Source organism: Sebastes fasciatus, chromosome 14, assembly GCF_043250625.1.
Source record: "Sebastes fasciatus isolate fSebFas1 chromosome 14, fSebFas1.pri, whole genome shotgun sequence".
Classification (NCBI taxonomy): domain Eukaryota; kingdom Metazoa; phylum Chordata; class Actinopteri; order Perciformes; family Sebastidae; genus Sebastes; species Sebastes fasciatus.
Window position 1 is genome coordinate 19427913 of NC_133808.1, and position 10109 is coordinate 19438021.

The window sequence follows — 10109 nt, forward strand, 5'->3', positions numbered from 1 at the left end:
TAAAGGAACGGTGTGTAGCATTTCGGGGGATCTATTAATAGAAATGGAATATAATATTAATAAGAATGTTTTCTTTAGTGTATAATCAACTGAAACTAAGAATTGTTGTGTTTTCGTTAGCTTAGAATGAGCCGTTTATATCTACATAGTCCTCCTCACGGAGTCCGCCGTGTTGCTCCGCCATGTTTCTACAGTAGCCCAGAACAGACAAACCAAACACTGGCTCTTGAGAGAGCCTTTCATCGTAGTTCTCCTACACACTTGGCACACAAAATTGCATAATTTTAAGTTAAAACCTTCAAATGTTCTTGGGTAAGGACCCCCAAACCCCCACCCCTAATCTATAGCGTCTCTTTGCCTGTGATGTTTGTGGGTTTTTAATTGAAAAGATCTTCTTGTGTTGCCGCTGTGCACACAGGACTACTTGGCTCAGTAACCTAACTTTGTGTTGATGTATTGTCTTATAATGATGACTTTCATGTTCTGTTTGCTGATTATTAGGGCACTCCATTTAATATTTGTCGCTGTCCATTGATGGTTCTGAATTAAAGTCGCCGTGGCATACTGTGAAGAGATGGGACGGCCTCCAAAACGTCCGTAGCCCCGGGGCCTCAAGTAATATGAAAGCAACCCTGTAAATGACAGGCAAGATATGGAGCAGTAAACAGAGAACCTGAACTAATTTGTAAACGTTATTTTACCCTGTTAAATCAATGCCGGTTTGATACACTGTTTTCTACTTTGTCTTCAATGTGCACTTTTCTTGTTCCGGCATTTTCTTTCCAGCCTCCATTATGTGATTTCGTTGAGTTTTGAGAAATGCATTTGCTCTTTTCGGAGCACAATGTGTCACCTTTTCTCAAAATGGTGCCTTTTTACAGTGTACCATCCATCCGTACAATAATGGGGAGAAAACTACACTAAAAGGACAGTCATTAGCTAGTTCGCTTAACTGCTTCTGCCGGTATCTCCACGCGTCAAAACATGTTTCTGCTCCAAAAGCAGTGGTGTCACTTGCAGTCCATTAGACCCATATTCATGTTCACATTTGGCTCACAAAGCCGGTGATTTCCTCATCTCTTGGCTCCCAGATTCAGATATGCTCTTTGATATTTCTCCACAGCTCTTGTTTCATGTCCATGGAAGATCAGTTTCATCCCAGGGGATACTAGATCTCTAAAGCATGTTGTAGGAGGGAAGAGACACACACAACATGCTCATAGCAGGGCGGAGATGGGGGGAGGTTGGGGGTTATTGCTGTTAACCATTTTTTCCTCTACTTCAACAGACTGACACTGATGCTGTGCAGGGATAGACACTGTTCATTACTCTACAGCCTCTCATTTAGATGCAGTCTCATACAAAAATGCTAATATTATCCATTACAAGCAAAAAGCCCAAAGCTGATCATAGTGTGAAACATTTTTCAGGGGCTCTGCCTCAGATGCCTTTGAGCCTTTTCCAACATGCATTACATTAAAACACATCATTAGCTTAAAAATACATCTGATATGAGTGAGGAGCTTAATGTCATGCAATTTATTTTTATTCCTGTAGTCTTTCGTGCAATGCAGTAGTACACTGTAACCTTGTCTTATCAATATAACACTTAACCTGAGAATTTTAGTGCTGAATTGAAGGAAAACGGCATAATCATGAGGTGTATTACCTGCTTTCTGTTTAGCCTTTCCCTCCTATTGAATCTCCGTGTTACCTGGTAGATTTGCTTTTTTCTCTGCTGCTCCTCATCATAATCAAATGCCAGGAGTACAGTATCTGCAGAGAATCAGGTAGCGCCGTGATTTTCTGCTGAATTATTTAAGCCATGAAGTGCTGATATCGATGGGTGGGAGCTGCTGTATAGAACCAGCTTGCAAAGAGCTGAGGAGGTTGCAGAGAGTTCACCGTGAATCTGCTTGCCTCAGATCTCTTCACACCTTGTCTCTTTGAACTCACACGTAGCTTTGATAAAACTCACAAAACAACCAAATGCACAGGGATTTATTACCTGGATGTTCTCTTTCAGGGTTAACATGGTGTTTGCTGTTTTAATATTTAACTGCGCTCATTTGCATATGTTGAGATCATATCTGTTTCATGCTTTGGAAATAACATGTTGGAGCACGGAGTGTGAAGACGCACTTTTAAAGCTGTATTTTCAATTTAAAGTTATCTCTTTTTATTACACGGCTTTGTTGAATACTCGATTCTTATTGGTCAATCACGGCGTTCTACAGTCTGTTATTTCTTTATAGCAGACCGTTGCTATGTATAACAGACCGTTGCTATGGGCGCAGTTCTAATGTCAGACTCTGGAGGACCGTTTTTGTGTCAAATTATTGATTTCTTAAGTAAGTAGCCGTGTAATAAGTGGGATAGTGTACAGCTGGCTGGTAATTTTTGTGAAATATACCCCTTTAGGGCAAAGCAAGACTGTCAGTCGGGGTTTATTTCACAACAATGACCGGCTCTCTGTACATTATCACTTACTTAATCAATACACCTTCAAGGAGTGCTTTACATTTCATAATAGTTTCCATGTTTCATTTAATCACTTGATAACCTCAACACTATTCTCCCATCAGAAAATAATATTTTTATTAGGGCTGTCAACGCGATAATAACACGTTAATGCAAATTCGTTTTAATGGCACTAATTCCTTTAACGCATTAACGCAACTTGCGATTTTTAGGTAGTAGCGGGCTCAGTTTTGATACTGGCATCATATGAAATTAGAAAACCTAAAGAATCAATTGATACCAACCGTGTCATACTAGCTTGTTGGGAAAGAGGTTAAATAACGCTCCAATCTTATGCAAAATTTTGGCGAGGAAAAACTGGCATGGCCATTTTCAAAGGGGTCCCTTGACCGCTTGACCAACTCCCATGTTGATAAGAGTATTAAATACTTGACAAATCTCTCTTTAAGGTACATTTTGAACAGATAAAAAAATGCGTGATTAATCACGATTAACTATTTTTTTATCGATGTACAGCCCTAACATAATATGGCAGTTTTGAACATTTTCGCTTAACAATAAGTATTTCATGAAACTCATCAATCAGATTTTCTATCAAATGTAAAAGCTTTTAATGCTCCTAACGTCTCTGCAAAAGCAAATAATTGAGGCACTTTGCAGAGCGTGAATGTGTGAAACTCATACGAAGCAGTGATTTCAGACGACTTGTCTTGCTCCTGGTTGGTTGTAATGAATCCATTGTACGCATTGCTTTCATCTGCAGAAAATTGACCCAAAAAGGATTTTTTGCAGACTACATACAACACTGGACCTTTGAAACTGGGTAAATTGCATACAGCTAATGTGTTATTGAAGCAGGTCATCTGAAGTCTGAATCAGACGGGCAGAAAGCACCGCATTCACTCCCTGCAACTTCTCCCGCCTCTGAAAATGAAAAGGAGCGTTGTTGATTCATTTTTTGTTGAGGTGAGATGAAATGACAGCTGGAAGCAGTGACAATGCCGGGAGAAATTGCAGGAGAGGTAGCTTTCTTTTTGAATGCAGACACATACATCCGTCCCTTTTCTTTATGCACTTATACCTGTTCAGAGTCAGGGGGATGCTGAAGCCTGAGGCACAGAAAAACAAAAATAGGGGCAATTCAGAGGTTGCAGTTCAACTCATCTGCATGTTTTTAGACTGTGGGAGGAAACCTACACACACAGGAAGACTTGGTGTGAGATGACGAGACTAACTGTGCCACTGCATTGAGAGATTTTAAATCTGAAACCATTATAGTCATTACTTTATCTGGGATCCTCTATCAAGTAGTATTAGACTTTTACAAGCGAGGAACCAATTGTAAAGATGAAGGGCAGTCTGTACTTCAGTTGTCAAAAAAGATCATCAGTAATAGAAATGATTCTCATGTTTTTGTAGCTTGTGTTCTCCCCCTGGTGGCTCACTGGTGCACAACACGCTTCATATAAAGTGGCTAAATCTGAGATTTACAGGCAACTCTTAGTATGCACTTTCAATATTTCCTTATATTCTGATTTCAATAATGCAATTGCGACTAAAAGCAGGATTTTATTGTCTTGGGTAATTCTGTATGACATAATGCATGTCTCTGTAAACAGTAGAGCATAGAGGCCACACTGCTCACTGTAATGTGATAGATTTTGCTTGTCTGTGAAACCACAGTGGTGTGCTGCCTCGCAGCGAGAGGCTCTCAGGTTCAGACCCGGCTTGCAGCCCTTCTGAATTGAGGTTGCATGTTCTTCCCTTGTTAGCGTGGGGTTTCTCCGGGTTCTCCATTAAGATATACAGTTTAGGCATCACTACTGGTGGAAAGTAACTCAGAGAACTTCCTCCTTCAATACCCCCCACAGAAAAACACAAAGAAAAACACAAAGGTCATGAACTCAGTTTCCTCATTCGTAGCTACGGTGCTTACTTTGTAGATTCAGATATTTTACATCCAAAAATATCCAAAATACTTAGTTAACAATATGTCACTGCTGTTAAATCTAAGGTAAAAGGCAAAACAAAATGCTCACCAGTTGTACAAAGCAAAGAGATGACCTGTGTATTTATTGCAGCCATGTTAACATACTTACACTGCACACTACATGATGCAGGGCGTTATATTGTTTAATGATTAAGTATACCTTAGAAATACATATACTATTATGAACATGTGCTTGTCTTATTGATACCTCTAAAGAATATAATCAGTACTGATAACTGCATTATTCCAACTAAAGTCTACAATGGCGCTGGCTTGACAAATCTTATGATGCAGTTCCTACCTGTGACAACTGGAGGGCATTGAAACGCCTGATTTTATATTGTTTGATTATATTCATTAGAGGTATCAATAAGACATTTATATTTAATAGTATCTGTATTTCCAATGTATACTTTGTTATACAAGAATGTAAAGCCCTAAGTCATGTAATTTCACATCGTATAATACGTATGTTGACATGGCTGCATTGACGCTAACTTGACTAATTCAACGTTACAGTTCTTCACAGTGTCCACTAGAGGGCAGTGAATACTCGTCATTTTAAATCACGGCTCATCTTTGTGATTTTGTACAACCAGCGAGCATTTTGTTTTGCCTTTTGCCTTAGATTTAACAGAAACAAAGGAAAACACTATAATCTCTGAAAAAATACTCCGTATACTCTATTAACTTATTTGTTTATTTAATTTATTATTATTATTATTATTATTATTATTTTGTGTTTCTTTGTATTATTATTATTAATTTTTTTATTTTACTTTTTTATTTTATTCTATTCTTTTTTGTTTGTTTGCTTATTTATTTATTTCTTCTTTTTTTCTCTCGTGTACTTATTGTGTTCATCTCTAAACTCAACTACTTATAAATTGGTTTATAAACTATGGTAATTACGAACTGTAAATTGCATATACGAAAACAACCACGAAAAAAAGGGGAAGAAATAGAGTTTAAAAAAAGAAAAGAAAAATACTCTGTATAATGTATTTGTCATGTTATTATTGGCCAATCATTGGCATGACTGTACACTGCCCTCCCGCGGTGACCACGAGTGACTACACCTCTTTGTATGTTGAAAGTTTTATTTTGAAATTATTTACCGGAAGTGTGAGCATACTATAATGTCTGCATTGACGTCACTTTGACTAATTTAGCAGTTGCTTGCTGTCACCACTAGAGGACAGCAAACTCTCGTGTTGTGTATTTAAAATCAGGCGTTTTAATGTCCTCCAGTGGTCAAAGGTAGGAACTGCATCATAGGATTAGTCAAGCTAGCAGACTAGTAGGAATAATACAGTTATCAGTTCCGATTATATTCTTTAGTGGTGTCAATAAGACAAGTTAGCAACAGGACATTTTTATTTACCAGTTGTTTAACCTGAATAATGTAAATATTTTTTTAATTTTAATTTGATATTTTGTTTAATAATTTAATGTTATACAGAGTATTTTAGGGATGATTTTGTACACATGAAGGAAAAGAAGCACAATATCCCAATAGTTGTTTTCCTTTTGTATTTCCCACATTGTGTTGACAAGAAGATGCAAGGGATTAACAATATATTACTGCTGTTATATCTAATGTAAAAGGTAAAACAACACTGAAATGCTGCTTAAATATCTATAAATACATCAGCAATAATAATCCAACATTATAATATGAAGCCAATTTGCATAATGACCATTATTATTACTGTGATCCTTATGTAGATGTTTGTGCTAATACATAGGCTAAGTATTTCTACTTATAGCTACTATGTGAAGAATTTAAAAATTCTTTGTATCTCTGGCACCCTTCAGTAGTAGTATCAAGAATGAAATTGTGTCGGATGCAGAACTTCCCCCAACCTATCATGACTGTTTCATTTTACTTTTACTTGTAATAAGGTATGTTTACATTGTGGTTTGATTTTGGTTTATTGACAACAGTCTAATATATTATACAAATCCAACATTTCAGACAGAAAAAGAAAAGTAAAACACTTGTGCGCCACTGTTTGTGTCATAAACTATAACATATACAGGCTCCCCTTAGTCACAATTTAAATATGTTCTGCCATATACTTATCAATTACCAGCATAAATATATAATCATAAGGGTGTCATTGCTGTACTAATGTGTAAGATACTTGTGTGCCCTAGTTTGTGGAGGTCACTGTACTCATTGTTCCTCATTCCTCTCCTCATGGTGCACAGCTGCTCTACCTGTAAATGTTAATCTGGATGCAGCAGGCATTTAAAGAGAGTTACCCGAGAGAAAGAATCGCTTAATCGCTCACTTGCTACCTCAGCATCTCTTCAGAAATGCACCACACACACACGGGGACACACACACACACACACACACACACACTTGGGTGCTCTATAAACAGCAGCAGCACTCTGTGAGCAGGTCAATAGCAGCAGCACTGCGTTTCTCTATCTGAGCCCCTGATGAGGGACTTCCTGAGCACGCTGCCTTTTGAATGTCGATAAACACACCAACTTGTACACTAATGCATTCCTGCTGATTACAGTGTACAGCGGTGTGACCTGATTAAAATACATCTCTCAAACTAGGGCACACGTCTCTAAATGTCCAATCCCAAAAGTGCAGCAGTCCCAAATTTAAAAAGGATGCTTTATGATCGGAAAGTTTTGATTTATGAATATGACATTTTGCATTTATGAAGTAATAAGCTCAAATTAGTAATATAGTATTGATTTGCTTTGGTAGAAGGGTAAGAAAAGACGCCAAACAATACATCTGCATAGGAGAGGGAAAATTCTGAATCATTATATTGAGAAATAAAAGTGCAAATGTGTTGCCAAAAAATACAAGAGTGGGGACGAGACCAAAATAGGTGACAAAAATCTTCTGAAACCAGTTGACAAAATGAGCAGTCCACAACAATTTCCTTTTTATATCTATGTAGAAATACCTTGGAGGGATAAATGTGATGAATCGTTTTAAAAGTCACTTCTTTGACAATTTCATTAGTAAGCCATATCATTATATAATTTCCTGATTTGACAGGGCTATACTCAGTAATCCTGCTTGCTGAAAATGTCTGTTTTTCACAACTTTTTATGTTTTTCTGCATATTTTTTCAATGTTTTTCCTGTCTTTGTTTTGTTTTAGACAATAAATAGTTCACAATTCACTTGAGGATCATATTTCAGTGGTGATGGAGATCTGGTATTTCCAAATATGGGTATCTGCATCCTCAAAGTAATCTGTGTGGTCACTGATCAAGGAACTAGATGAACATCAAATGGGTTATGTGAGGGTCAGGTCTTTATATGCTCTTGTCTCCAATCTTGCAGCTACCTCCCTCCTGGTATCTTGCTGTGGAATCAAAATAGGGTCAAGAGTTTTGTAGCTGTGTACCACCATATCTGAATGTGTGAAAACATTTTGTATAAATAGCTTCGTTCAAATGTGTTTTTTAAATCTGAAAGGAGCTTTTTTTAATCTGAAAGTATGCTTTATATACTATAGTTATATACTATACTGTGACTTTTTTTTCATGACATTTTTCAACATACTATGGCTTTTATTGTTTCGACACACTATATTTATTTTTTGATCTACTATACCATGACTTCTGAAAAAAAAATTCGACATGCTATACTATGACTTTTTTATTTTTTTCGACATACCATACTATGACTTTTTTTTTATTTTTTCAACATGCTATACTATGACTTTTTTTTTTTCTCGACATACTATACTATGACTTTTTTTTTTTTCCACATACTATACTATAACATTCTAACTTTTAATCACTTCAGGAACTATATAAAATGTTTATTTTAATATATTGAACTATTGAAGGTTAATGTGATTTTTTGACAAAATGTGTTTATAGCCATGAACAGAAATATTTCAGGAACAACAGAAAATTGTATTTTAATATATTGAAGGGTAAAGTCATTTTGTGGTCAATGTGTGTTTGCAGGCATGAATAGAAACATGTGAACCAGGCTATAGTTACAGATTGAGGGATTCATCATGTGTAGACCTAGATAAGAAAGTATTAGATCCACCATGACTTAGTAACATTATATAATATTTATCTTTGTTTTAACCAAAGATAAATAACTTCATTCCAATTTCCCTTCCCTTCCCTCCCCTTCTTTCCTCTTCTTTTGCCCCCTCCCACCTTTCTCCTCTCTATTGATGATGTATAATTTCCTTGTGTTGTACCAACAGGCCTACGTATTGATGGAGAACCACCATCCCACTCCACTGATTAGTGTAACACAATATAGGTATGCAAGCTACTGCTGAATGCTGACAATGACCCTGATGAAGACCTATGTCGGTCGCAACGAGTTGGTTATTTTAAACAATTATTGCCATGTAAAATAAAGGCATTTTAATGTTGTACAAACTCCATTGTCTTGTATTATTTTTGAAGGAGACATTTTATACTTTTATGAGATCATATTCCACCCATGCAATGAGCCCTTCACAACACTGAATAATCACAGTACACCTGAAGGATCCAAAGACCCAGCAGCTACTCCGTTTTCTTCATAATACTTTTTGACATACTATACTATGACTTTTTTTTATGACATTTTTGACATACTATACTATGACTTTTTATTTACATGAAATGTTTTGACATACTATACTATGATATTTTTTCCATGAAATTTTTCGACATACTATACTATAACTTTTTCTAATGATTTTTTTGACATACTATATATGGCTTTTTATTTACATTAAATACTTTGACATACTATACCATGACTTTTTTTCATGAAATTTTTAGACATACTATACTATAACTTTTTCTAATGATTTTTTTGACATACTTTAATATGACTTTTTTTTTAAAAAAAAATTTTTGACATACTATACTATGGCTTTTTATTTACATTAAATATTTTGACATACTATACCATGACTTTTTTTCATGACATTTTTTAGACATATTATACTATAACTTTTTCTAATCATTTTTTGACATACCATACTATGACTTTTTTTTCCCACTGACTTCTCCACTGATTAGTGTAACACAATATAGGTATGCAAGCTACTGCTGAATGCTGACAATGACCCTGATGAAGACCTACTGTATGTCGGTCGCAAGGAGTTGGTTATTTTAAACAAAAAAATCGGTATCAGTGCATCCCCAGTAAACAGATATATTCAAATAGCTTGTTTTATTTCACCATCAGTCCAAAACCCAAACAGGAAATCAGCAAATCCTCACAATTAAGAAGCTGGAACCAGCAAATGTTTAGCATTTTTTGTATAAAAAATGATATAACAATCAGCAAAACAGGCTGATTTGACACATTTTTTGTTGACTAATTGATTAATCAAATAATTCCTTCATAAACTATCATTTTTTTGGATAGTTGCAGCAGTTAAATTCCAACATGACATCTCTGGTGCTGTATAGTCTTGAAATATAAACAGACTGAGTGTGTGCAGCTCTCTCCATGTAAGGATGTGAAAGCAGTGCAGTGGAGTTGAAGTGTTTGTAAAGCTGCTTGTTTGGAGAGAATCAGTCTGTGACTAATTTATTCTGTCAAATCCAGGCTGATAAATAGATTATAACAGTATGTTGTGTTTATTTAAAGCTGCTTTTTTCTTTTTTTTCCAGAATTGCACTAT